Source organism: Tamandua tetradactyla, chromosome 7 (genome assembly GCF_023851605.1).
Source record: "Tamandua tetradactyla isolate mTamTet1 chromosome 7, mTamTet1.pri, whole genome shotgun sequence".
Classification (NCBI taxonomy): Eukaryota; Metazoa; Chordata; class Mammalia; order Pilosa; family Myrmecophagidae; genus Tamandua; species Tamandua tetradactyla.
The window spans coordinates 42,717,062-42,744,797 of record NC_135333.1 but is presented as its reverse complement, the minus strand read 5'-3'; the positions used below and the strand labels follow the sequence as shown (position 1 = coordinate 42,744,797).

At 49.9% G+C, this 27,736-nt stretch overlaps 2 long non-coding RNA genes across 2 annotated transcripts in view; one reads left to right on the top strand and one right to left on the bottom strand.

The window, feature by feature from the left end:
* The window catches only part of LOC143689617 (uncharacterized), a 44,240-nt gene extending 26,212 nt beyond the window's left edge, over positions 1-18,028 (bottom strand). The window contains exons 1-2 of the long non-coding RNA XR_013178852.1: positions 17,925-18,028; positions 13,521-13,679 (exon numbers count right to left, since the gene is read on the bottom strand). This is a non-coding gene — a long non-coding RNA (uncharacterized LOC143689617). The remainder of the gene's footprint in view (positions 1-13,520; positions 13,680-17,924) is intronic.
* Positions 18,029-18,101: 73 nt separating this feature from the next.
* On the top strand, positions 18,102-24,058 carry LOC143689616 (uncharacterized). Its single transcript, XR_013178851.1, has 3 exons — positions 18,102-18,227; positions 23,403-23,505; positions 23,879-24,058. It is a non-coding gene; the product is annotated as an uncharacterized LOC143689616 (long non-coding RNA).
* The last annotated feature ends 3,678 nt before the right edge of the window (positions 24,059-27,736 follow it).

Below are 27,736 nucleotides of genomic sequence, written 5' to 3'. Positions count from 1 at the left end.
TGGTGACCACGTAAAAGAATGTTTTAAAGAAAGAAAAAACGATCCTAGCAATCATTTATTAAGTCATGCACACATAACTTCTCATCCCCCACCCCCTCACTACATCTTGGTGGAAGAGATACGGCACTTTCCTCTTTCTGCGCTGATTACCAGCTCAGATTCTTTGAGTACAGATTTTGCAGCTTTATCTGAAACCAAAGCTATGCTCCCCTAGTGACAGTCCCCATATAAGGGAAGTGACCATCCCCCAAGGGGCCTGGCCATTGTATCCGAAAGTTCATGAGCTTTTCAGATGCTCAGCTTCCCCTGCTAGAGTTATCGTCACAATCCAAATCTCTCTAACTCCCCAAAGCCTTCCAAGAGTGGAATGAGGAGAAACCATTTCCTTATAAAGATATAAAATATGAAACCATGCATTACTTGGCTTTGTGTTGAAATTCAGAAAGTTTTTGTTGTGCAGCTTTCTATTTTTCTGAGACAAATGGATTGGGCAATTTGTACTTACTCTGTGTAAGGTTTTATGAACTGTGAGGGAGAACCAAACATCTCACATACGCTCTCATTACACAGACACTCGCGTGCGCGCGCGCACACACACACACACACACACACACACACACCTCTACTTGTCTCTAGAATCCCAGAAAGCAGGGGCTGGGAGGACTAGAATGATTACAGAGTCTGAAAGTTCTTCATGTGCTTGGGAGAACATTATAAAACTGTGATAGATTTAGCTGGAGAAACAAAGTGCTAGCTTTAATGAAAGCAGATGCCTTCTTATTCCAGATTCTAATATAGACAAGCCCAGCTGGGCTCCTGAGCATTAGGGCAACAGCATAGGGGAAATGAGGATTGAGGAAATTCTGCCCATTCACTTTCTTTTCCCTCCTATTTGAGGGAAATGGCCATTCCTAGTTTCCAGAGCCAGGACCTCCTACCAGGCCTGAGAGAAGCTGGACTGAGCTTTGCTGACTGGCCCAAAGCCCTCTTCTTGCAGATAAAGAAACTGCAGACTGGGGGAAGGCAGGCGCCTCTGTCAGCTGTCAATAGCATAGTCCTGAAACAGAACTCTTTCTCCTATCCCCAGGTAGCATCTCCCCATGGAGATGAGGTCAAGCTATTCTGGGGTGGGCTAACTCCAACGACTGCTGATCTTATAAGAAAAGGAGAGGCTCGGACACACACAGGAGAGGACCATGGGAAGACGAGGCAGAGTCCAGGGTGCGGCTGCAAGCGAAAGGATAGACTTCTCCAGGGAAACAGAACTGATGGGAAGTATATATATATACACACACACATATATATAGTGTATATACAGATGCACACACATATACACACATACATATATACATATGCATATATGCAAATACTATGAGATTTATTATACAAATGGGCTCACATGATGGTGAATTCCAAAGGGCAGGACACAAGCTGGGAACTCCAGTGGAGTTCAGTTCAATGAATTCCCCAGGAGAAGCTAGCAGAAGTAGAGATGGAATTCTTCCTTCTGACTACTGAAATGCTCAGTTCTCCCTTTACAGCCTTCAACTGATTGGACACTTCCCTTAGTAGATTGTAGATACAATCAGCCATAGATGCAACCAACTGACTGACAATCTAAGCCCCTGAAATATCCTCCCAGTAACAATGGGGCCAGAGCTTGCTCGACCAAGCAACGGGATGCCATCCACCCAGTCTGGCGCGGGTCCCTCACTGTCAGGCCAAGGAGCCCAAGGATTTCCGGCCACCACCAGAGGTGAGGGGAGAGGCATGAAGGGATTCTCTCTACAGCCTCCAGCAGGAACCGACCCTGCCAACACCTGGATCTTGGCCTTCAGACATCCTGAACTGTGGGAGAATCCATTTCTGTGGTTTAAGGCTACTCCCTTTGTACTAGTTTGAAAATGTCATGTTCCCAAGAAATATGCTTAATCCTGAGTGAATCTTGTGGAGGCAACTGTTTCTTCCAATCCTAATTCAGTACTTTAGGGTAGTAACTTTTGATTAGATTGTCTCCATGGAGATGTGACATGCCCAATTGTGGGTGTGACCTTTGATTACATGGAGATGTGACTCCATTCATTCCAGGTGAGTCTTGATTTGTTTACTAGAATCCTTTAAAAGAGTAAGCATTTTGAAGAGGGCCAGAAAAGACAGAAACAACAAAGCCAAGAGAAACTTCAGAGAAGAGCTGATGGCCAGAGAACAGAGACACAGATGTTCGGAGATGCTTGGATCCCAGCAGACATTGCCATGAGATGTTAAGCAAGCCAGAACCTGAAGAGAGCCAAGGGAAGCCAAGAGATGAAAGCCAGCCCTGGAGAAGCAAAGTGAGGAACCCTCAGAGGAACAGAGGTTGAAAGCACTGGAGCGCAGGAACAAGGAACCAACAGATGCCAGCTGTGTGACTTCCCAGCTGACAAAGATGTTCCTGGCCCATTGGCCTTTCTTCAGTGAATGTATCTTTCCCTGGATGCCTTTGTTTGAACATTTTTATAGGCTTAGAACTGTTAACTTAGAACTGTTAAATTGCCTTTATAAAAGCCTAACCATTTTTGGTATATTGCATTTAGGTTAGCAAACTAAAACACGCTTTGTAGTAATTTTTATGGCATCCCTGAAAATGATGGCAAATCCCATAATGATTAAGGTCTTCTTATTGATCCTGATTGGCAGATGGAAGGGAATCTGGTTACAGCTGGTCCAGTGCACGTTTCCTCCCTCTTGTCGGCCAGCCCAGCTGGGCAGAGGGTGGGATAGGGGGCAACTATGAGGTGGAAGAAAAGAAGTGGATTTATTGAGTCCCAGGGGTGCATACTTTCAATTTCCCTGGATAACGTAGGTGGCTCCCCAAAAATGTCTGCACGGGGTTTACCCCCACAAGTGGTATTTGAAAGTATGTTCTCTTGCTGCCTGTCCAATAACTGATATTGGTTTAACCTTCATTTCAATGGGTTGATGACGTCTCTCTCTTTGAGGCTCATGTTTGCATGGTCTCAATCACTCGGGAAATTGAGATTATTTACACACTCAGACACACAGCTGCTTATTGGGAAGGAGTGTCCCTTGGTTCCCTCTGCATTTGTGATTAGCGTGATCTTTCCATGTGGGGTTTGCACGCCTCGTCTGAAGATCCCACATCATGACCTGGAAGAGGCCCCCTTCCTGCAGACCAGCCCGAGACACATGGCAGTGCAAAGACACTGGCGACCCAGGAGCCTTTGTTCAGACAATCCTGTGCTCACTACCCAGCTGGATCCTTCAGTCTCCTTTAGGATAAGCCCAGTGCCCAAACTGGAAAAGGCTAGTACCAAAACCTCACCAATTCACTCACTCACTCATTCACCCACCAATTTTTTATTTTATTTCATTATTTATTTTATCTCTCTGGTAAATAAAGAAAAATGACTGAAGATTTAGCAAACTAAATTGTACAGATCCCCCATCATTGGGGATATATTTGGGTAGAATCATTCAATATAATACAGGATTTACTACATATAGAATAAATAACAACTTAGAACAAACAAATCATGGGCATTTTTACTTCAAACTTGAGAAATACATCTTCCTTGCATTTACTACATTGTTTACATATTACACAGAACTTTTTTAAATTCAAACTTCACAAAGAAAATGCATATGGTATACATGTAATCTATATAATATCTACATAAACATATGTTTGTAAAATCACATTTTAAAAATGGTTTCTAGATCTACTTACTGCACTTACTCTTTTAACATCACGATTTATCATTGGAGATTCTTTACATAAGTGCAGGTGTCCCTACCTCACTCTTCGGAACAGATACATCATGTTCAGATGGCTGCATTATGATCTATTTAACCACTTTTTTGTGGTCATTTCAAGTTTTTGAAAATAAATCACATTTTGCAAATACGTTTTTTTTTTGCAAATAAATCATTGCTGCACTGAAAATATAAACAAAGGGTGACAATGGCAACTGGTGCATGTGCTCCCCAAGTGCCAGGTGCTATCCTGACAATTAACTATGATTCAAGAGAGAAGAGGGTGTGTCCCTGGGGATGGATATGTTCATTTAATGCACAGATCCACCTGCATGTACACACCCATAGAGAGAAAGAACTGGCATCATCTCACTGACAATAGTAGTTGCAAAGGCCCCTTCCCCTGCTGCACCTGTTTCAGTGGAGCTTTGCAGCTCCACCCATAGAGAGGGAATCAGTTTCCCCACCCTCTGAGTATGGGCTGAACTGGACTTTCTTGGAATGACAGGATGGCACAGCAGAGGTAGGGTCGGTTCTGGACCAGCCTTGAGTGCTCTTATGTCCTGAACCCTCTGCCCTTGTGCAGAACCAGCTGGCTGCCTGGGGGCTGAGAGACCAAATGGAGGAGTGTGCAGTGGTACCAGCTGAGACCACAGGCATGGGGAAACGTGCCCAACATTAGCAGGTGCCCCTGTGGCTAACAGCTCAAGGCAGCGCATGAACAGGACCAGCTGAAATGGGCTCAGCCCCATCCCAGCCCCAAGATGGACCACTGAGTCATGAGCATCAGTAAGTGATTGCCAAGTCTGGGGCTGGGGAGTTATGGGGACAGGCAGCAGAAGCACTTGTGGTGGGGTAGTGGACAGTAGTGACAGTGTAGCGCATGTACGCTGGGATGCAAGTCCAGTCTCCCTTCCACCCACTCAGACCCTCTGAGCCTCACGGGTGTCCTGGCTGAGGTTCTAACAACAGGCTGTACTTGGGCTTGTACCAAATTCACTGAGTACCACCTGGTGAAACCATGCTTCACACCTGCCTCCAGCTCTCATCTTCGGCCCAGATTTTTCAGCTGTCAGCAAGGCCTGAGCCTCCCGACAGTACCCAGTGCCAGCTGTGCAAGGTGTGTAGGTAAGGGTGTGGCCCCCTGGGGGCACCTTGGCCATGGGAGAGGGTCTGGTGGGCTCCTCTCCCTTTCACTCCCCCAATGGGCAGTGCCACACACCTCAGCAGTCTTTTGCTCTTTGCAGCAGCCATCTGGATTCCACTTTTCTTTGCAGAGATTGAATTTATCCCTCACCCCTCTGCATCTTTGACATGTAATTTTCGGGTCATCCCTCAAGATTTGGAGCTGCTTCTCCACCCCTTGACTTTGGGCCTGGCTACCAGCTTTGTTTCGGCCAATGAAATGTAAAAACGGTGGCAACCAGCCAGCTCTGTGAACCTGTGCTTTTTCTTGCATTCTTATGCCTCCACCATCACCAAGAGAAAAAGGTGCCCCTGCCAGCTGTGCAGGGGGTAAGACTGCAGATTAGGGGCTAACCCAGTCAGGGCCACACCTGCTGAGACTCTAGCCTGAAGCAGAACCAGCCAGTGACCAGCCTACACCAGCCTATACCAGCTGTGACCAGCCGACCAAAGACAGGTGAGATGCAAATCCCCATGCTTGCCTGGCGCTGTCCTGCCCTTGCTGGCTCTCCCTCCCTCCTGCTCCATTCCTTGGCTCCTCCCTCCTGCCCTCTGGGGCTGCATTCCCCTTAAATGGGGGGCATTTCAGCCTTGTCCTCAAGTTCTGGTTTCTGAGGAGCCCAAGGCTAAACACTGAAGACCAGGAGTGGCTCAGGAAAACAGCACTGCAGGATGGATTTTTGGAGCTGGATTGTTTTCTGGTCTGTTGCTTGAAGTAAGAGGGTCACACATACTAATGGTTTTCTCACTGCACAACCCTTATAACTACCACTGCCCCAAAGGCCACAGCTTCTGGGGCTAAACACATTGGAAGCCTTAAAAAAAAGAATACGTGTCCTTAAAAGCCATCTGCCAACAGAAAGCACACAGAGAAAGTCAGAGGGTCCCTAGGGTACCTTGGGAGCTTTCAACTCTGTGACATTGCAAGTGAACAAAGCCCTGCAATTTCTGCACCATGAAAACTGGCTCCTCCCAGGGAAAGAACCAGCAACCACAGGGCAGACTTGGCTGAAAATCTAGATCAGGCTCTAATGGTAAGAGTGGCAGAGCTGCAAAGAAGACTCGGTGCACAGCCTCGGCAGGTGTCCCTGACAAAGTAAGGGCCCCACAAGGGAAGGCATGAGGACTTCAGACCTGGCATGGGGACATTTGAGTGGCTGAGACTAAAAATCTTAAACCCCAAGAATCTTAAACCCCAGACCCCTCTGGCTTAGCAGAGAAAGAGCCTCCCCTTGCATTTCTTTGCCTGGAGAAGGTACACTGACTTCCCCAGCAGAAAATGTTCACAAGATAACACTTGTGTCCCTTCTGAATCACTCCTGTGAGCCCTGCACAGCCTGTAGGCCAATATCCAGGGGAGGTCTCAGAATAGCCAAAGACTGGAAGTGTAATCTTTGCCTTGGGATGAGCTAGCTTGCCTGGAGAAGGACTTACAGGGTTAGAAACCAGGATGTGATGATCGGAACAAATATTAAGTGTGTTGGGCGGGCAGAAGCAGAAGGTAAGACTGGGTAGCGAAGAGGTTATTGACTAGGGTCACTCACCCAGGACTTGGAATTCAGTGCTCTAGCACAGGCCTCTGTAGTAGGCCCTCCCAGTCAGAGGAGGCAGCTCCTCAAAACTTGGAAAAGAGATGGACAAGAGAAAATGGGTGGGGATATCAGAGCTTCCTTGTCCAGGGTGGGGAGGCAGGGACCAGGGAAGGTGTGGATGCTGGGGTGGATTTAGTCTGAGACCCAAGACCCCGCCACCTGTGCAGCACCTGCCTCTCTAAGCAGTCTGGTCATGCTATCCTTCGAAGGAGGTGTCGCCATGGTGTGGGCAGGGATGGAGGGACAAAGACAGAAAAGCCAGGGGGAGCACTGGGCCCCTGGAAGCAAAGTAGACACATTTCCAGTAGGGGCACAGGGACCTGTGGTGCTAGATGGGTGGCTCCTGGCCAGGGCACTGCCCCATGTGTGCAATGAAGAAAATGAATAGTTCAGAGGTGGTGGCAAAAGGCTGGTGCCACAGTGGAAAATCACGTTCATGCCGATTTACAGAGCTCAGCCAGCCTGGAGAACCAGATCCCACTGCAGAGTGCTCTTGAAGTGTATGGTTGAGAATGGCTTGACATCAGAAGAAGCAGCACAAATAAGCCCTGGGTTTGCAAAGGGGCCTGGTGTTGCCGAGAAGAGATCATGGCCAATATCGATAGAGCAGTGAAAGTGAGCCCTCTGCATAATGAACATCTATCAGTGAAATGACCCTAGGAGATGCCTGCTAGCCCAAGGCCTGTTATGTAGATGGCAGCACTGAGAGGTCAGAGGGACTGGCCCAAGGTCATGGAAGGAGTTGATGGTGGAGCCAGGACCCAAACCCAAGAGTGGGCTCCAGCATCTGCATTCAGAACCCCCATCCTGCCCCTCCCCACCATATGAAGAGTGTGGTGCATGCCGGCAATGCTCCTCAAAGGCTGATCAAGGGGATAGTGGGTCCTGGGCGAGCTCTGAGGAAGGGATCGCAGAAGGGAAGGTATGTCTTGGGTTGGGAAGGGATATCACTCCTGCTGGTAGAGCTAGCACTGGATGGGACTGAGTTTGATGAGTGCGCTGGTTTGAAACTGTTATGTTCCCCAGAAGAGCTTTGTTTAATCCTGACCCAGTCTTGTGGGGGCAACTGTTTCTTTTAATCCTAATTCAATATTGTAGGGCAGAACTATTTCATGAGACCATCTCCAGGGAGGTGTGACACACCCAATTGTGGGTGTGGCCTTTGATTAGCTGGAGATGTGTCTCCACCCATTCCAGGCGGGCCTTGATTAGTTTACGGGCGTCCTTTAAAAGAGAAAACAATTCGGAGAGGTCAGAGCAGATGCAGACACCTGGAGAGCAGTTGCTTCACAGCCAACAGAGAGATCTGACGTGGACGTTTGGAGATTGAGGCAGAAATAGCCCAGGTGCTAAACAAGGACTCACAGAAATAGCCAGAATCTGAAGAGGAGAAATCTCCTGCCCCAGCAAACACTAAGGTAAGAAATGAAATTCCCGGAGGAGCTGAGTAAAGGCCCCCAGATGCTTAGAGAGGAAATCACTGGCATCAGGAATTGGAAGCAACAGAACTGAGAATAGGAACCAACAGGTGCCAGCCTTAGGCCTTCCTGGATCACCCTTACTGAGCCAGGGCACCTTTCCCAGGAGACTTAGTTAAGACATATATATGGCCTTAGAACTGTAAACTTGTGTGTATTAAATTCCCTTTTAAAAAGCTATTTCTGGGCAGGCCATGGTGGCTCAGCAGGCAGAGTTCTCTCCTGCCATGCCGGAGACCCAGGTTCGATTCCCGGTGCCTGCCCATGCAAAAAAAAAAAAAAAAAAAAAAAGGCTATTCCTTTTCTGGTATAGTGCATTGCTGAATCTGGAGACACAGTGAGCTGGCTGCCTGCCGGGCACAGCTGGGGGTGGGGGCGGGCAAGTACAGACCTCCTCTGCTCCCGTCCCTGCCTTCCAGCACCCAGGGAGTGGAGGGATGTTCCTGGAGTCTCCTTGACATTTGGGAATCCCTGGGCCCTAACATAGTTCTAGAATTTTCAGTGACATGAGGTGATTCAGGGGGCGCCGGGGTCATCCAGCCTTACAGAATTTCTGAGGAGAAAAGAGGGCATTTGCAAATAAGGGCATTACTCCCTTGCCGAAGAATAGAGTGAGGAACAAAGAGGTTAATTAATTTTTTTCTAAGGTCTCACTGAGTCAACTGCATCACTGGATGAGAAAATTTAACTCTGGTGATTTCACGAACAACGTCCTCCACGTCCACCTTCCTTGTGTCCCTGGCGCCCACTGCGTCCGCAGGCCAGCCCGCATCCACTCCTTCCGCCAATCACTGCGCAGGGGGCTTGTGGAACCTTTTCAGCATTGACGAAACTTGCTCAGAAAGGTCATTTCATTCAGTCCTCAAAGTGTCCCCCTGTGGCAGCTCCTTTTACTCTGCATTTTGCAGCAACCGATGTAGAAGGGCTGCTGGGCCGCGTTCAAGGCGCAGGCGTCCCCCAGCTCACCTAGACCCTGGGACAACCCTGGGCTGCTCTTCTCTCCACTGAGGCCGGGCAGTGGCAGGTGCTCCTGAGCTCCCACAGCCAGTAGATGTATAAGGCCATGTTGGAGGCCCCGTGGGAAACAAGCACTCTTTCTCTGGAGCCCTGCCCCAGTTAGGAAGCTGAGATGTGCTGGGCCCCACCTGAGGACACTGGTCCCCTGCTCCCCCAGGTGCTGGGCTCCCCAGGATGCCAGGCCTCAGAGGACGGAGGCCATAAGCACACATCGGTTGAGCAATAGCCAGACAGTGGATGATGACCATGAGCATGAGACTCCGGACTGAGGACACAGCCAGACACTCCCCAGCTCTGTCGCTCTGGGTACAGGGATGGGGGTCTCCAGGGCAGAGGCCCTGACACTTGTCCTGACTTAGGGGGCAGGGAGGGGACCCCGTGAGTGCGTCCCAGGAAGCCCTCTGGTGTGTAATTTTGTGGGATATGACACTGAGTCACTGGTTCATGCCTCCATTCATTCAAGGCATACTTAAGTTGTGCCAGCTCTGTGCCAGGCCAGGGGTGACAGCTGTGGATGTTCTGGCCAGGCCGTGGCCTTGGAGGATCTGGGGTGGATGAGGGCGGCACTGCATCCCTGCTCAAGGATGCCTCTTGGCCAGCCTCCTGCCGCGGGCATTTCAAGACTCATTTGTTCACTTTGCCACACTCCATGGGTCCCCGGCGCAAGGAAGGGGCACATGGCCTTCACCCCATCAAGTTCGTGGCCTTGGGGGAAAGGGGAGAGGCATCCGGCATCCAGCAATCATACGAGTAAATGCACACCACAAACCCCGGGGCACAGTCAAGGGCACATGAGACCCCCCAACCTCACAAAGCAAAGAAGGCAGCTCTGCACCAAATCCCCAGGTAGCAAAAGGGTCTGCCAATCCCTGCCAGATACAACGTCAGCTGCCACATCCCACGAGGCAGAAGATACCTGAGCAGACCCGATTCCCTGCCTTTGGGAATGGATGGCCCTACTAATGACAGGACATGGTCATGAGGTGCAGCAGCTGGGCAGTGGGCCATGGCAGGATGTACCATGTCGGGGGGCGGAGGGGACTGTAGAGGGGACGGAGGGGAGGCTGGCTGCATCTCCGGGCTGCCTAGAACCCCCATCAGTGGCGAGTGGGCCCGCGAGTGCTCATAGCGGGAGTGGGCAGTGCCCTGCTGACCTCAGCTGTTGCCAGAGTAGAGGCAGACTATGGGCGGAATGGCCTAGAAACCATCCTCGCAGAGGCCCACTGCCCAGCACTGGACAGTGGTGAGGGAGCGAGGGAGAAGAGAGAGGCTGCTGGGTCCTAGTCACAGATGGCCGAGGAGGGGGTGGAGTGCACAGAGCGTGGCACTTTCACTTTCTGCAAATGGGCCTCCTGGGGCCCCTCAAAGGAGGCATACGTGCCCTCCCCGAGCCCCTGGCAGCCCCCTTCTATGGCTCTGGCTCCATTTCCTTCTCTGCCTCCAGGAAGCGTCTGGTTCAGTGGGACCCTGGGAAGGTTGAGCAGGTGACTCCCTGAGCCCCAGGACAGTGCTTCATGTTCCTCAATGTGTGCTGTTTTAAGCTGCCATGGGTATGGCAAATTGTCGCAGCAGTCTTAGGGATCTAACAGTCCTTGACCATGAAATAGTCCCTGCAGGAGTCGCTGACTGATGGCTCACTTCCCCCCCAGTTGGTCCTCCTACACCCGTGGCTGAATTCTCAGCACCCCAAGTTGGAGCACTTTTGAGCTGCTTTCTCCAACTCGGCAGCTGCGACAGTGCAGAGGGAGGCAGCTGTCCCAGGCATGGGGCCTCGGCCAGGAGGTCATCTGCCCTGTCATCCCCACCACTGACCTGGTGGAGGGACCTTCTCAGCCGTGCTGTGTCAGACATCCCAGCACCAAAGGAGCTGAGCCTGGAGCCCAGGGCGAGAGGCCCGACTCAGCCCCTCCCGCAGCTCTTTCCCTGCGGCTCCCTTGGGGGCAGAAGAAGGGGGCACAGGCGTGGGCACTGCCCGTTTCCTGGTTTGAGACCCAGGCCCTCCGGCTGCTTCTCCAGCATTCTGCTCTTTTCCACCCAGTCTCCGCATCCCCAGTCCCTGCACCTGCCTCTCTCTGCCGCTGTGCCCACTTGGTCCCCACTTATCCAGGGCCCTTGAAAATGCCTCTGTTCTCTCGGAACCACCTGCCTCCGAGGCTGCCAGGGCCCTGCAGGAAGGTGACCCATGGTGAGCACCTGTGGGAGCTGGCGCTGAGCTGCTGCTGGATGCAGGTCAGCTCCAGCTGCCCAGCTCAGGCCCCACACCCAGGCGCCCGAGTCCAGCGCACTGGGGCCGGCATACAGCTTTTGTTTTGTTTTGTTTTTTGTCCTACCTCTTTTCAAGGTTCCTCTTAAGCCTCAACTCCTTATCCCAGCATTTAGCAGCTTTCCAAATATAGAACCAATTTCTCATTTTGTTTAGCTCCCTCTGGTGGACACCCCCTCACACACATTTGCACATGAACACACACACGTGCACACAAGGGACTGGGTCCAGCAACCCAGACAATCCCCCCATTGGGGGATCTTCCTACAAAACTCGTTCCTGCAGAAGACAGGACGGTAGCTTGCCCTCAGCGACTGTGCTGGAAACGGGCAGATTTGAGGGCAATTTGCCCATCAAAATGAGCAATGATTTCACAAGCTGTACCAAAAACCTGCTTTTGCCCCAACCTAGACAGATATGATTGCTGACAACCTTTGGGATTCAACATGATTGAAGGCCTTTTGACAGTCACTGGCCCTTTCTAATTCCATCTTGGCCAGTGAAAACCATGCTTTAAAGGTTCTGATTTCCACACCTACTGAAGATATCAGTGATTCCATGAAGAGATGGGTAAACCCTAGTCTGATTGTCCCCTAACATAAGGTTGCCACTGCTGGGTGCTGATGCTAGCTAGGGGGCAGGGGATGGGGGGGAAGTGCTCCTTTGCTCAGCCGGGGCATCCCTGTGTGGGTAGGTGGATGTCTGTCCTTCTTGTTCTCAGACGCAGTCCCACTAGGGTCTCCGGCCTCAAGCTTGCCTTACAAGGATGGGGCAGCTCTTGGGCTGCACTTCCAGGGACTGGAGAGCCGGCTTCCTGCTGAGGCCCTCCCTCAAGTGCCTGCTCTCAGCTGCACTGAGCCCCTTTGGTGCCCCCCAGAAGGCCAGCTGCTCATCTGCTCCCAACTCTGACTGTCCGGGCACCACTGCCTCCTACCTTCCCCAAGCCCGGGGTCCATAATGTGAGCCATGGTCAGAGGGAAGAATCTCCCTTGCACAGGCAGGGCCTGAGCCTAAAGCAGGGAAGTGGTCTTTCCTAAGAATCCTAGTCAGGTGGACACTTGCTCCTGGTGCCTACCCCCAACTCCGGCCGGCTAAGGGGCTGCTAGGACAGCAGCAGGGGATGACCAGGACGTAGCTGGGTACCTCATGGCACCAACAGCCCCAAGTCTGGCTTAGCTGGGGCCATAATCAATGGGGGTAGGGACGGGCCAGATGGGACAAATGTCTCGGGTTTCACAGCCGGCTCAGGGAATTCTATCACTCCACCCCTGCCCACTGCATACCTTGCTTTATTTCCTTCCTAAGCCATTCCCCTTGATGCTTGCATTTGCAGGCAGCCCCCTCCACGCGGATTTGAATGTCTTTCAGCCCCAGAGATGAAGGGGCTCACCTGGGCCCCTCCAGCACCATGGACAGCAGGGCCTTGCCCCAGGGTTCAAAACACCTGATGAGACCTCTGGTGCAGGTCTCATCCTTCCGTCTGCCCCCTTCACCCCCATCCCCGCCCAGGAGTGTGTGGCCCTTCATAAAGGAAGCGAGGGGGTGAGGAGACCCCTACCACTTTTGTCGGCTGAGTGCCGTTAGCGATTCCATTGCTGTTTTCTTCTCAACCTGCCTCACCTGAGACCATGTTAACAGCATGCCAGCCTGGTGCTGGGCCCAGGTGTTCCTCTCTTAAGTGGCTGTTCTACGGAAAACAGACTCCTCCGGCTCCTGCCCGCCCCTCCCGAAGTGGCCAGAGGCCCACTTTCTACCTGGGGAAGGCTCAGCTCAACAGTCCATGATCCTCATGATGGCTGCTCCAGGTTGGTCAGTGGCCAATACTATTGGTGCCCAGGTGTGAGCAGCCCACCCACGTGCGAGCGAGGTCTCAGATGAAGCATGGAGTCAGGGAAACGCACCTCACACCCAGCCCCTTTCTGGAATTGGGCATTGGAATAACTGGTTGCCTCTTCCATCCCTTCCTTCTCCCCTCTAGCTGCCAATTCGATCTGTCCACTGTTAAAAAACACAACAGATGGTGCGTAAAATATGAAGGCACTTCCAAACTACATAAATTCCAATTCTGGGAGGCAAATGAAGCCTGATTAATCATCTGGAACAGAAGCCTCAACCTCCAGCTCAGTGGAAATTTGATTATTTCGGTACATGTTTAAATATTTTCTGGAATAGCAAGAAAATGCTCATTTTGGGGATGACAGAGTCTGGCTACGCAAAACGGGAAGCGATTACCCTTTGTTGGCACCTGAAGTTGTCATTTCGGGCTCGTTCCTCTCTCTCTTTCTGGTTAAGCCCCTCTCATGCCGTAGAGGAGCTCAGCCTCTCCTGAGAGCATTTTTGCGTTTGCCATTCAGACAAGTGACCTTGTAGTGCTGGCCCAAACACAGTGACCTTTGGGGGAGAAAAGTCGATATTGTGTTAGTAAGTGTGGTGCGCTGACGTATTCCCCAAAAAGATCTGTTGAAGTCGTAACCCCCAGTACTTGTGAATGGGAACTTATTCGGCAACAGAGTTACTGAGGATGGAACAAGTTAAGAAGAGGGCATACTTCAGTAGGGTGAGCACCGAATCCAATGTGACTGCTGTCCTTATGAGGGGAGAGGACACAGATGGACACAAGGGAGGGTGGTCATGTGACGACAGAGGGAGAGATTGAAGTGCCCCAGCTGCAAACCAAGGACTTCCAGCACTGCCAGGAAAGATAGAAGAGATTGCCAGGAAACTAAGGTAATATGTGAACAGGTCTGGCTTTAAAGGGAGCACAAAGCCTGCAGCTCAGATGCTCAGGGAGGAGGGACGTGGGTTTCAGTGCTCCCGGTGGCAGTGTATCTTGCTCTGTCCGTGGCACTGACCAGCTCTGCTCTAAAGCTGCAAGCACAGCTGCAAACGCACAGCCTTGATTCAAGTCAGCACACATCTATCATGCCCCTACTAGAGCGAGAGAGAAGGAGGGATGCAGCCTGTTGGTCAGCTTTGGTGGAATGCACCACATTTTTAATCACAGACACACATTACCTTTCGTATGAAAGGCGCTGCATTCCCGTAAGGGTTGTAGTGAGACAGATGGCGCTTTCAAAGAACTGTGTTCATATATCACTCCCAGGAACTGGGGTTGTGACCTTATTTGGAAAATGGGCCCTTGCAGATAAAACTAAGTTAAGGACTTTGAAAGAGACGACCCCGGATTATTAGTGAGGGTCCTAAGTCCAATGACAAGTGTCCTTAAGAGAGCCAGAGGGGAGAGGACTCAGGGAACAGGGGATGAAAAGGAGAGGTGACACTGAGGCAGAGAATGGAGAGAAGCAGCCCCAAGCAGCCCCCAGTTGGAAGAGGCAGGGAGGGCTGAGGCGGCGCAGCCCCACACGCCTGGGTCCCTCCAGGACTGCACGGCAATACACTCTGCTTTCTATGTCACCCAGTCTGTGGTTTGGTGCAGCCGTCCTGGGAAATGAACGTGGGGGGTCAGGAGCGAAGACCTGCTGGCTGCTGGGGAACTGGGGGCAGCCACTTGGATGGCCTCTCAGCTCAGTCCTGGCACCAGCACAGACAAGCCAGGCTCGGACGGTGCTGGGCCGGACAGGAATAAACCAGAATGTCACCCCTTCCTGCCCCGGCCACACCAGTCTAGCCGGCAGCCCAGGCAGGGGCTGTGGGATTTAGAAAAATAACATCAAACAGAACAGAATGCCTGCTTAAGTGTGAAGTTCACATAGACAACGAATGTTTTTAGCATATCTCAAATATTGAATGGGATATACTTATGTCCATTGTGTCCCACGTTTGTGTCCCATCTGCAATCCAACCCCAAGACAAGGCCACCCATGCTAGTGGGGTTAACATAGCTGACCCAGCCCCTTCTCTAAATTCCAAGATTATTTTTAGTGATAACTAAGTACGATCTTGATCCATTGTTTTAGTTCTAAAATAAGTAATAATTTCAAAATAGTGAATTAAAATTTTAGACATTCCAACTCAGTGAAATATTTCTGGTATGAAATAAACCATGTATGCTCCAAACAAAAACATTAACCCCCACAATTTGTGCTCTTTTTCACTGTTCGAAAATTTTTAAAGCAAATGGAAACTCCAAAAATAAAAGTGGCACAGGCTCTTACCTCTTTCTCTTTATTATCACTGTGCTAGCATTGCTTATTTCAAATCCACTATTTAAACATTAGTTTGGGGCAGGGGGACACAAACTTTTCTAAGAGAGTGCCAACATTTCCAAACTGATTTGAATTTTCTTTCAGAAGGAATATATAGAGCTGGATCCACCTGCGCCAGGGGCCACCATAAAACTGGGATGCTCAAAAACTCAAATTCCACATAGAATATAATGCCCGTTAGAGAGTGAAAAATTAAAATGAGCTAATTTGAAGTTTATACACACACATATATGTGAACATATATATTCATGTCTATATGCATATGTGCAGATATATGCATGTATATAAATATACACACATATATATTCCATGTGAATATACATGTATCTGTCATGTGTGACTATATCTATATATATCTCAACTGCAAACAGTAGATAGAGCAGTTCTTTAGAACCTAGACCAACAAAAGACTTTTTTCGGGGGGTGGGGAGACACAGGTATTTCATCCCATAGACTGTCCACGATTGACAGGCACAGGTGTCGGTAGGAGCACATTGATTTTCTTCGCTTTCACTCTTGGTTCTAAGTCCTCTGCAGACAATTGCAGCTTCCCTGCCGGCCCTGGGGTGGGGAGGGGTGTGCTGCTCCCACTGCGGCCCCAGGGGCCACAGGCCTTCATTACAGTCTGGCACATCTCGGACAGAAGGGTAGGATGTTAACGTGTTGGGCATTCTGATCCCTTACCCGGAACCCCAAAGTTACTCACTCCGCGGGGCTGCGGAGTGGCCTCACTCGTGTAGGCCACACGTTTGGGTATTCCCCTTTCTACCCACCAACTACTCAGCTGCAATGACCCACTCTCACCCCAGCTCCACTCTTTGGGGAGGTGCTGTCATCCATCCGACAGGCCCTGGTACAGTTGGGCTGCATGTCCTGTGGCCTCTGTCCATGGTTCCCTGTGGCCAGCTTCAGTTTCCCTCCTGGAGCCCCATCCCATGGGCTCTCCTCAGGCACATACACTTCATTCTCTGCCAGGATGAAGCCTCTGGTTTGCATGAGGAAGGGGAGGAAGACATGGGCGGTGGGGGTGCAGCACTCAGCCCATGTCTGACTCTTTGCAGTTGAGAACTCACCTCCCAGCCAGAGTGAGCTGCTGCAGCTTTCTGGTTACACTGAGCTGGCACTTGATGCCCATGACCCTGCTGGGGCAGACGCCATCTGCACTAGGCAGCATACAGGCCTCGGGCTGGCAGGAGGGCACAGCTGAGGCCCTCCTTCCTCCTGACCAGCCCAGTCCAGCAGCCCAGATCGGTCAGAGGTGTTGGGTCCATGCTGTCCTCTGGACTGTTCTTCTCAGGAACCCATGTCTTGCTCCTGAGAAGCACAGCTCGCATTTTATTCAAGGCTTATGGCAGACACTCAGTGGGTACTGGTCAAATGAATGGACGACCCTAGATGTGGCTTTCGGGCCCTATGTGAGAGGGTTCTAGAATAAATAAATGGCCTGTGTCCCTACTTGAAATCTCTGGAGGTTTCTCTTGGGAGGGGCAAAGTCCCGACTGCTTCCTGGACCAGGTCCTGCCCAGGAGACCCAAACCTCCGTGCTCCTCCCCCGGCCCCTGGCCTGTCCCCTCCCTCCACTCCCCTCCCTCAATTCCTGTAGCCTCCCCACCTTGGTGTGTCACAGTCAGGATTCTCCTTCCTGACTCCACCTGCGAGAGTGGCTTCTCACTGTGACAACTCCCATGTGGCTGTCAGATACACGTTCCTCTGTCCTCGTCGTTCCCGTTACCGGTGACTCAATCACTCTTTGAGGATCCTCTTAATGTCGTGATGGGACATATTGGCATTCAGCCGTGTTCCTCCGTCTCCTGGGCTTACTCTGAACTCCCAGCAATGTGCAAATAATCTCACTCAGGAGGAATCTCGGTGTACGTTTTTGAATGACAAATAATTTCACATTGCATGCCCTCCTTTTTTTTTCGGCAGAGGCCATGCATCTTTTAGGAGGAGGTGTACTGTTTCAGGAAGGATGTCCCACTTGGAGTCTCGTGACCTGGGTTCAAATTGTGGTTCTGACACAAAGTATGTGGGTTTGGATGTGCCCTTCTCACGTTCAATTATGATGGTAGTAAGATTGGGGTGTTAACATCCATTCCTACTATAACAGTGAGAATAAATGGGACGCATCTGGGAGCTGCTGGTCTGAGGCACGGCACTGCTCAGGTTCTCATAGCTAATCATTTGTCCTGCACTCGGGCGTCTGTTCAGCCTGCACCTGAACCCTGGTTTATGGGCAAAAGTGGATGCCGCCCTTATCTGCCCTGGGCCACTGCTTCATGGGCTCTTTGGTCTCATTTTGTCTTTGGCGTTCACAAAGTCATCCCATTTTACAACAAAAATTCTCAGCTCTACGTTAGATAAATGGAATATTACTTTCTATGGCAAAATTTGAAAATAATTCAACAATTTAGGCAGGGCACGTTTAATTCATTCATTAGTCTCGAGACAATGATTAAATGACCAATACCTGTCTTTCCTTGGATATGAAGTCATCTTCAGTATTTATTTTAAGAAACAATATTGAATTTGAAAGAAGCAGTGACTCAGGTGGGGCTGGTAATTGGATGGTCTCATTCCAGGGCTCTATACAATCATTCTTATGACATCATGGGGGCCTCATGTTCCATCTTAGCCAGAAAAGAAATAAGTGCATCTTGAGTTCTGGCCACCTTCCCATAGTATGGGCCTGCCTCTTGTGCCAAGAAGCTTCCTTGTACGTTTGCCGAAGGATCCGAGGCAGCATTTGGAGCTGGGGCTTCTGATATAGGGAGTACGTTTATTACACTGCAGGTGGTCGCCGTTCCTCAGCAAAATGCCCTTGCATGTTTAGTTATTTAATCCATCTTCCAGGAGATCCTGCTCTCCCTGGGGCATTGACACGTACAGACACACACACATGCACACACATGCTCACACTCACACCCCTCTAATGTAAGGAAGAAAACAATGTCAGAGAAGTCCAGAAAAAATATGATGAATCCTGAAATGAACTTCTGGATGCTGAGTATGTTCTCCTATGGCTGGGTTTATAGGCAAAGAAACAAAGTTAATAGACGGAAATAGAGAGGGAGGATGGAGGCAAGTCTCAAGACACCAAGGAGACCCAGCTCACGTCCTCATGCCATTCCACGCAGAGCAGCCCTTTGCATATCTCAGAGCAAGCGGAAGCTAAGCGATTTGAATGCTGAGAGAAAGCTTCTGAACTCCCTGGACATGGTGAAGGGTGATCTATGGAAGCGTACGTTTTTGGAGATTGCCTTTGTTTCTCTGTGTAATGATAGTGAAGGTTTACTGTTCGCACTGGGAGTCCAGGTGAAAGCTGAGGCTGTGGAGAGCAAAGGGTGGAACAAGCTGTCATCTCTCTCCCCAGAGTGCAGCCCAGACTCTCATTTTCCTTGCTCCACCTTTGAGTCATTTCTCCTCGTCTTCTGTAAATATCCAGAATGCTGGAGCCTTCCCCATTTCTGAAATTGTCTCATGCTCTTTTTCGGGATAATGAACTTGGGTTTCCCATAAATTTATTCCTTCGTTCTGTACAGTCCTTGCTTGCTTCTGCTTTCACCTCCCTTCCTATTTCATGCTAACTGATTTCCTCTGCCTTGGTAGTGCCCAGATTTTTTTTTTTTTGTACTTCTATGATGAGTCAGTGCTTCTCATTTAGGGTATGCATATTAAAGGCTCTCTGCAGTTCAGACTCATGGGGCTTTACTCCATTCTTCATTGCTAAAAACTCTGTTTCTGCTTCCCCTTGCCTGAGCTCTTGACTGCCTAGTTGTTCACTCATTTTAAAATATTTATTGAGGCTTACTCTGCACTGAGCATGGACTAAGCCAAGGCACAGCTATGAAAGCCTCAGTCTGGGCCCAGCCTTCAGGGGCCAAAGCCACACTCAGCTCCCGCAGAGGTTCGGGACAGGTGTTGGCAATCAGATTTCCTCATGAATACCAAGCATAGGTAGTGGGACCAACATGTGCTCTGAGGTCACACACACCTGGATTTGTCTCAGCAACAGTATTTATGGACTAATTGATTCAGAGAAATCAGCCAAACCATGGGAAACCCAATTTCCCCAGCTCTGAACTGGGGGCTGTCATGTCTACCCCACTGGCGTATTGAATGACTAGAGCTTGTGAACATAATTTGAGCCTTTGGATGCTCGGTCATGGTAGTCACTTATTAATAGTTTTAATTTATAACTTGTGTCAGATCCAGAAACAAGTCAGGGAATAGAGAAGTAGCACTTAGAATCCCTAAACTCAAGGGGCTGATCATTGACTTGTAGGAAAGGAAATTACTTTGCTCTGTCTAGTACAAGTCTGCCGAGTCTTGGCTGTGGGAGGGTATTTCAGGTGCAGGTGAGATGTAGAGAAGATGATGGGCATTGGCAAGGAAAGCAGGGCTTGCATGCTGACACTGGGCAAAGTGAACCAAATGCTCTGGGGTTTACAAATAAAGATCAATAAGGTTTAAATGAAAACTGTGGGGAGAAGATTTAGATGCCCTGATGTTTATAAAGAAGTTGATGTTTATGCTGAGCCCTGAAAAGTAGAGAAGTGAGCAGAAGCAAGGCATCTAGGGGGCTCTAGGTTTGTCTAGAAATTCCAGCTTGGTCTAAGTGTTGGCTGTAGCACAAAGAAAGAGCCCTGGGAGCTGAAGTTCAAGAGGTGGGAACAGACCACACAGGGCCTTTGACCTCCAGGCAAAGGGGTTCAGACCTTCTGGTGTAGGTGGTAGAGACCCAGCAATGACTGTTGACTAGGGAAATGGCTGAGGCTTAGATCTTTCCAGAAGCCATTGGAGGAAAAAAGTGAGAAATGCCCTCATGTAAGCCTAGCGCAGGCCCACACCTGGGAGGGCACTCCATGCCACTTGCTGGATGACCCTGCGTGGATAGCTCTAAGAGGCCACACAATGATAGATTTATCGTTCTTAACACGTGCCTCCAGACAGCAGCCCATTACCCTGGGTGAGGGTGCACCGCCCACGTGAGTTCCCCAGAAAACCCTTAAGGTTGACACCTGGATGAATGTTTAGGAACATGTATGGAGACATGCTTTGAAGCGGCCCTCAGGTCCTGGAGAACCCAAGAACTTCTGGCCTGATGCAGGAGTCACCGGCCAGCAACTCTACCAAAGAGGAAAATGGCAGAGACTTCCATTCCCTGGCCTGGCACGGTGACGATGGCTTTGCATGGATGGCAGCTTCGCAGTGGCCCTGGGGTCCTTATTGTTATTATTCTCATTTCACAGATGGGGAAACCAAGGACTGGAGACTGTGGGTAAGAGGTGCCAAGGGGTGACATCAGGATTAGATTTGGGAGATCTATTTCCAGACCTTGCCCTCTTAGCTGCTGCACTGGCATGCATCACGGCAAGGATGAGAGACTGGGCAGCCCAAGCCCTTCCTGTTCTTGAATGCACCTTCCTGGACACTGGACTCCTGGCCCTGGGGTTGCTGTCAGGATTCTGCAAACAATTTCAGCACACCCTCAGTTCTGGGACCATGAGCCTTGTCCCCAAGCCTCTTCCTTGCAGATTCCCAGGCTGGGCTCGGCTCCTTGAACTCTCGCTCGCCCACCTGGCGACTCCCACTCAGGGCCATCTGTCATTTAGCATGATGCCAGGACCGCCCACTGGACTCCAGGGCCAGCAGACCAAGGCGGTACCGTAAGCAGCTTGCTCCCAGGGGTGAGCCTTCATGACGATGACCTCCACCCCCGCAGCCACAGCCCACCACTCACCCAGGAACACCCCAGGCCTCTCCTTCCTGCCATGCCGGGGCCACTTTGAGTGCAAATTCAGGGCCTGGCGTTCAATAGTTGTGATGCTTTGAATCCATACCAGGGAGCAGCTTCTGTTCCGAGCATCTTCCCTGGATGGACTCACCTCACCCTGTTCATCACACACCCCTGGGAAGGAGGTTCCAACAACAGCCTTCACCCCCTCCCCCAGTGGAAACACTGCGGCCCAAGTTAGCCAGGCTGGGTGCCTGCTCTCACCACCGTGCCGCCCTGCCTCGTGCCTCGTTCACCATTTCTGAGCTTCCCGTGCCAAGCTTCTGTATAAGTTCTGGTGATCCAGATCTTATTGTCAGGTTTTTACATGTCCTGTTACGTTGACATTTTAAAAATGAACGTTCAAGTCCTTGGTGAAAACATTGAACAGAAACTAGCAATTTCTGCAGGTGTCTGCCTGCCTCCCTGTGTTTCTGGGAGTTATATGGCCACTTTCTTTCTCCTGGGCTGGGCTCCCAACCTAGCTGGGTGCCAGCCATTTTCCCATGCCCTTCACCTTGACCCCCAGGACCGGTCGTGTGGCTGGTGCCCAGACACGGCTGGCGCTCTGGGAACGTCTGTGGGAGGGAGTCCCCAGAGCGGAGCAGGACACGGCCAGAGATGTTTTTCCAAAATGGACGGCACTCAGCCCCCCCTTGGGGCAGGAGGTCAGCTAGCCCCAGCCCACCTCCGTGCAATCACCGTAACCAATGGCCACTTCCCACCGGCCATTAGAGGCGCGGAAAGGAGCGTGTGCTTTCCACCATCCTCAGGCTCAGAGCAGGGCAGAGAGGAGGGCAGGTGCTCATGATTACACAGCTGAATCTGAAGCCATTTGCCACGGCCAGGCCGGGTGCTGGTCCCCACTTCCTGGGTGAGGGCTCCGGGCCACGTTGCTTCCTCCTGTCCACAGGAGCATCACGAGTGACTTTGGCATATAGTTTTCTGATTTCCGGTGTCCAGGGTCCACAGTAAATCTGGACATGGAGGCCTCATGCTGCAAAAGGACTGGGCACCGCTGGTCCGCATAGACAACAGGAGGCTTCTGAGTAGGACCTTTGTAAGTGCTGAAAACAAACAGAACAAAAGCAAAACGCAACAACACAACTCGCAAACCATGTGCCTTCCCTCAAGGAGATTCTCCTGGACCCTCATTTCAAAGATGGTCTCATATTTAATTTTAGAGAGTCAGCATGCCTGCCCTCCTGCTTTCCATCCCTCCCTCCTTTCTTTTCTTCCTCAAACACTGTGAGTCACTCCCAGGTGCCCACCCATAGCCTTACTGGGAGAGAAGCGGGTGGGTAGAGCGAGGGGAAGGAAGTTGGGGGAGAATGAGAGAATGAGCGGGGAGGATACCATCACCCACTATCACGGCCTCAAGACTCTCAGAGCATAAAGGCCACCCTTAGGCCCTCCCTTTGAAGCCTGCTGCACAATGCCTAAGCGCCCACCCCCTGCCCCCAGAGCTAGGAGACCCCGTAGCTGCACGGCAGGCCGGGGACTGGAAGGAGAGAGCCCACCACCTCAGCTGTGCCTTCTTTCCCAAAACTCACGTGTCTTGCAGCCCAGAGCCCACCTTTTCTCTTACAATGCAAACTCTCAAAGGGAAAAAATTAAAATGTTACCTTTTCTAGGCAAAGCTCTCAGTTTCATACATTCTCTCTTTAGACAGGAATAGATTTTTTTTTTTTAGAAAAATTGAAGGTGGTTTTAAAATGTCAGATTTTCTGAGGACAAACTGTCTGTTAAATATCACATTTTCTAAAATTTACACATTTTTGTACCACCATCTTTTTTCTCCTGAATACAACCCAAGTCATAACACTGAGAAGCATCCAGAGAGTGATATTTCCTGCAGAAACGCAACAATGTCCAGTTTCCAGAACTATCCATATTGTGGGCATTTGGGATTAATTAAAGGAAAGCATCACTCTGGTTGGGGAACCCTTTAAGAGGGTCTCATATCCTGGGCTGAGAATCTGGACATCTCCCATCACCCACAGCAAGGGCTTGGCCCCATGGGTCTCTGGGTGCACTGAGATCAGGGGAATGACATGCAACAGGTTGGCCATGTCCACCTGACCAAGGTGCTGGGCTTCTGCCTGGACCCTCCCAGAGCGAGCCTTGCTCTGTTCCCTTCCCACCTTACAGAAGGCATTTGATTTCTTCTAGCATTGGATTCTTCCTTTACGAACCAGGCAGCCATAATGACACCATCACCTGCAGGGAAAGTCATCGAGATAAAGCACAGGAGGATGGCTTGAACAAGATGTAGGTAGGAGCTCAGTTCACCCACCACCCTGGTCAGTTCCCCCAGTGTGGACCAGGCCTGCCCCAGCAACCAGGAAGGGAGCAGAACACAGGGCAGCAAAGTAGAGTGATTGAAGATGGTCACTCGGCCAGAGACTAGATAGAACCTGAACTCTGGCCATGTTCCTTGTTTGAGTGTCCATGGACTGGGTTTAGAGGGCACAGTCAATGAGCACTGACCATGAGCCAGGAAATCCCTGTCCCCAAAGGATTCCAGCCTAGTGGGGTGAAGGCACAAGTCACCAAAAGAAGATTTCAGCTGGGGTGGAGGGGTCGTGTAATATGTTGTATCAGCTTCCTGAGGTGGCTGTAAAAATGACCATATATGTTCTTCATAGAATTGTTTCAAACAGCTTTGGAGGCCAGAAGTCCACGTCAGACTGCCAGCAGGATGGGTTCCTTCTGGAGACCCTGGGGAGAAGCTGTTATGCACGTGTCCCTGGCTTCTGGGCTTTGCCAGCCATCCTTGGCGCTCCTTACCTTGTAGACACATCACCAGTCACTTCCTCTGTTGCCCCGTGGAGACCACCTGGATGATACACCTCATCTCAAGAACTTAAGTTAATTATAACTGCACACACCCTTTTCTAAGTTGGTAACATTTACAGTTTCTTGGGATTAAGATGTGGACATATCCTTCTGGGGGCTTCATTCAACCTCTCTCCAGGGTTGAGGTCTAACCCATCTCAGGCGGTTGTGGGAGACCCTCTGGAGCAGGCAGCTCCAGGCCTCAGTTTTCTGAATTGAATGATGGGAATAATAACAGTAGAACAAAAATAATGCATCTCGCCCAGGATTCCTGTCAGGAGGAGAGAAGCAGTGTGTATGCACAGAATGATATTTTTAATAATAATATCTCCTGAGCTGCATCCCACACTTAATGGTAATTCTCACCATATTGCAAAAGCTTGATGGCTGAGAAAATCAGATTTAAAACTAATTCAGAAAGTCATGAAGGGAGTGTCTGCGCATTGGAGAACATTACTTGTATGCATTCAAAAGAAATAAATATGTCCTAGAGCTAGTCACTAGGCTTTTACAAGGCAGACTCCTCTGAGGCAACATGAGATCTCCTCTTGTCAGAACTCAGAATCCTTCTGCAGCTGGTAAATGCTCCTTTGGCTTCTGAGAAGTGCTCTATGTTGGGGCCAGATCAGATGGTCAAAAGGTGGCCAGAGTTCAGGCATCCAGTGAGAATGGCAATGCTGAGATCCCGAAGGATTGGAAATACACTGTTCATGGACCCTGGAATTGCTCAGGAAGTCACCATGGGGGATTCTGAATAACCTTCCCAGGCCAAAAGTCATGGTTTTCTTGTAATCCATATTCACTGTCTTCTTCCTTTTTTTATAATGGGAATAAATGGCTGCAACTATGCTGCAATGCTGAAGTTGAGAGTTGGAAACTTTTCAGATATTTAACTTGTGGAGGCATCACTTCTATACCCTGCTGTGGTGTCCTCATATCCCTGATGACCTTTGACAGATGTAAAGACAGTGGTCTGAGAGATGAAGCCACCTGAGAGCTAAGCCCAACAAAAAAATTCAGATCCCCAGGATGGGTGCCCATTCTCAGCATGCTCCAGACCCATGCTGTGGTGGAGGGGACCAGAAGACTGGGTAGTATTCTTCCTGTTTGCAGGTGAGCAGAGTCACCCAGCCAGTGGAGGTCTGAAACTCAGCAGGAACCCAGCTTTGATAACAACATCTTCAGTTCTGTACCTACTCTATGCCTGCCCTGAGCTAGATGCCGTGGAGATGTATCTTTTTGAATCTCAAAATAACTAAAATGGTCATTATCACTCATTTCACAGATGAGGGAACTGTCATTGCAAAGATGCTTAATGCATTTATCAAGTTATCTCACCCATCTGACCCCTCTGCCTGAGATTTCCAGGTAATTAAAACATTGGAATTATTCACCTAATTTTTCACACACAGTCTGTCATGGAAGGTACTGTCCTAAGCATGGCATCTGGCCCTTTCATTTTACAGATTTTGAGCCTGAGGTTCTGAAAGGATCAAGGCTCACCAAGATCTATGGGTAAGTTGGAGCAGAGCTGATAAGAAAGAGCTGGTTTTCCGATTTACCATCCAGTCTCCTTTCCCTGCCAAGCTCTTTGGATGTCATCTACCACCCACTGCTCAGTGAGCTGCACAGCTGAATAAACTGTTTATAAAGTTCTGGGAGTTCTTATACGCACCATGTCACATAAACACAAGACTGGGGATTGTCACCACTATCAACGTTAATTACAATAAAGAGAAAACAGCATTTCACTGTCACTCCAGTGAAGCCATAATCACCAACATTTCCAGAAAATACTCATGGAGTCAGTATCTCCATGCTACCCCTGCTTTATTTATTATATTTTTCTAAACAAAATGCCGACTCCAGTAAACACAGGCTCGAGCTGATGGCTGGCTTAGGGGTGAAGTTTATAGCAATAAGTTTGCTCCTGGTTCCTAAGATTTCAGGTTCCTGGGGGAAAAGCATTTTTGGTGCCATGCCTTCAGATTCTTTGCTGATGTCAGTTATAAGAAAAAATATATTTATTTATCCTCATTTTGGGGTCTAGTTCTGAAAAAAAGACATTTAGAAACCAGAGTATTCCCTCAGTCCTGTTGGGAAGAATCAGGTTAGGAAGACCTGGCCTTCTCCAGCTCTGTAGCTTGGGCTTGTTGGCCAAGGCAGACTTGCTCCCACCATCCCACCACCACCAATGTACCTTAGATAAGAGTAGAGCTGCAGGATTCAGGTGGTGATAGGGCTGAGTGAGTAGATGCACAGGTGGGGTGGGGGATGTTTTCTTCCTGAGGACAGGCTGCAGCTATACCAAGAGACGTGGGGCAGAAGAGCTCAAACCTGAGGAGGGCAGGTTCTATGCCAGTCTCTGTGTTGGGAGAACTTGACATGAGCCTCCCTGCTGACTTCCCATGGTGAGGTGTTTCTACGATTCCCAAGAGCCGGGTGGTAAACATGGCATGCAAATAATGTCATAAGTCAGGGCAAACGAAGGCAATGAGTGAGCAGCTGTGGGTATATTTGAACCTGGGCCTCTCTGAAGCCAGCACCTGGTTTCCTGTCACAGAATCCTCCTTCATGGGTCCCTGGCTGAATGACAGCCAATTCATCCTGTGAAATGAGTCTCTCCAGTTTACGGGACACTTACATCTTTGGGGATGAAATAAAATATCCGTGTGTTGAAGGCAATGGTGATGAAACTACCAGTGACGTTTTCTGCTTCCCGCACAAGAGGGCAACACTCAGTGCAGTAGTGAGCCAGAATATCTGAGCCTCCAAAGCCATTGCTCTGATCTTGGCAACATTATGAGAACTGCCCTCTTAAGAAAAGTTGGGTGGCCAGCACATCTCTACACAGATCAAATGCAACCTGTGGTCAGATTCAGCGTGTTGGCTCATCTGCGGGGAGAAAACGCCTGTGTGCACACTGTTAGGCCTGGGGAGAAGCACCCTTTCCCCCATGATGTGACCTACTCCTGGCAAATATTTCAGAAAGCTTCCCCCACCCCAATCCACGTCAGCCCACATCTTTTCACCCTCCAGCAGCTGCACTCTTGCAACAACCATCCATTACTCAACCTCCACCCTCTGGCAGCGGCATTCTTGTGATAAACTCCCCTTACCCAATATCCATCCTCCTGCAGGTACAACCCTGTATACCTAAGGCAATGCTTAGATCTTAAACTTCACCAATGGAAAGCTGCCAACTCTTAACTTAACCCTCTACTTCTAAAAACCTACCAATGAAAACTCACCCAAACCCTGGCCCCAACTCCTTATTCCCAAGCCATAAAAACCTTATCCCCCACCACTTCAGGGTGGTCATTTCTCTCTTGAAACACTTTCCCGCATGGTTCTGTTTCTTCCTGAAATAAAACCTCCTCTGCTCTCACCTCATTCTTGGTGAGTTTGTCTTTCACATACAAACCCTCTTTCTGTCCTGAAACTGCAGCTCCTTCCTTTCCCTTACAGATTTCCAGGAGAGAATTGAAGTGCTCCATCTGCTTTTCATTTTGTTTCCCAAGCATTATGTGTGCATGTGCACATGTACATGTGTATGTGTGCAAGTGTGTGTGTGTGTTCTGTTGCATTTAATGGCTACTGGGAAGACACAAAGGTGAGCTGGAACAGGGATAGAGACTTTTACCCTCAAATCAAAGAATTCATAGAGA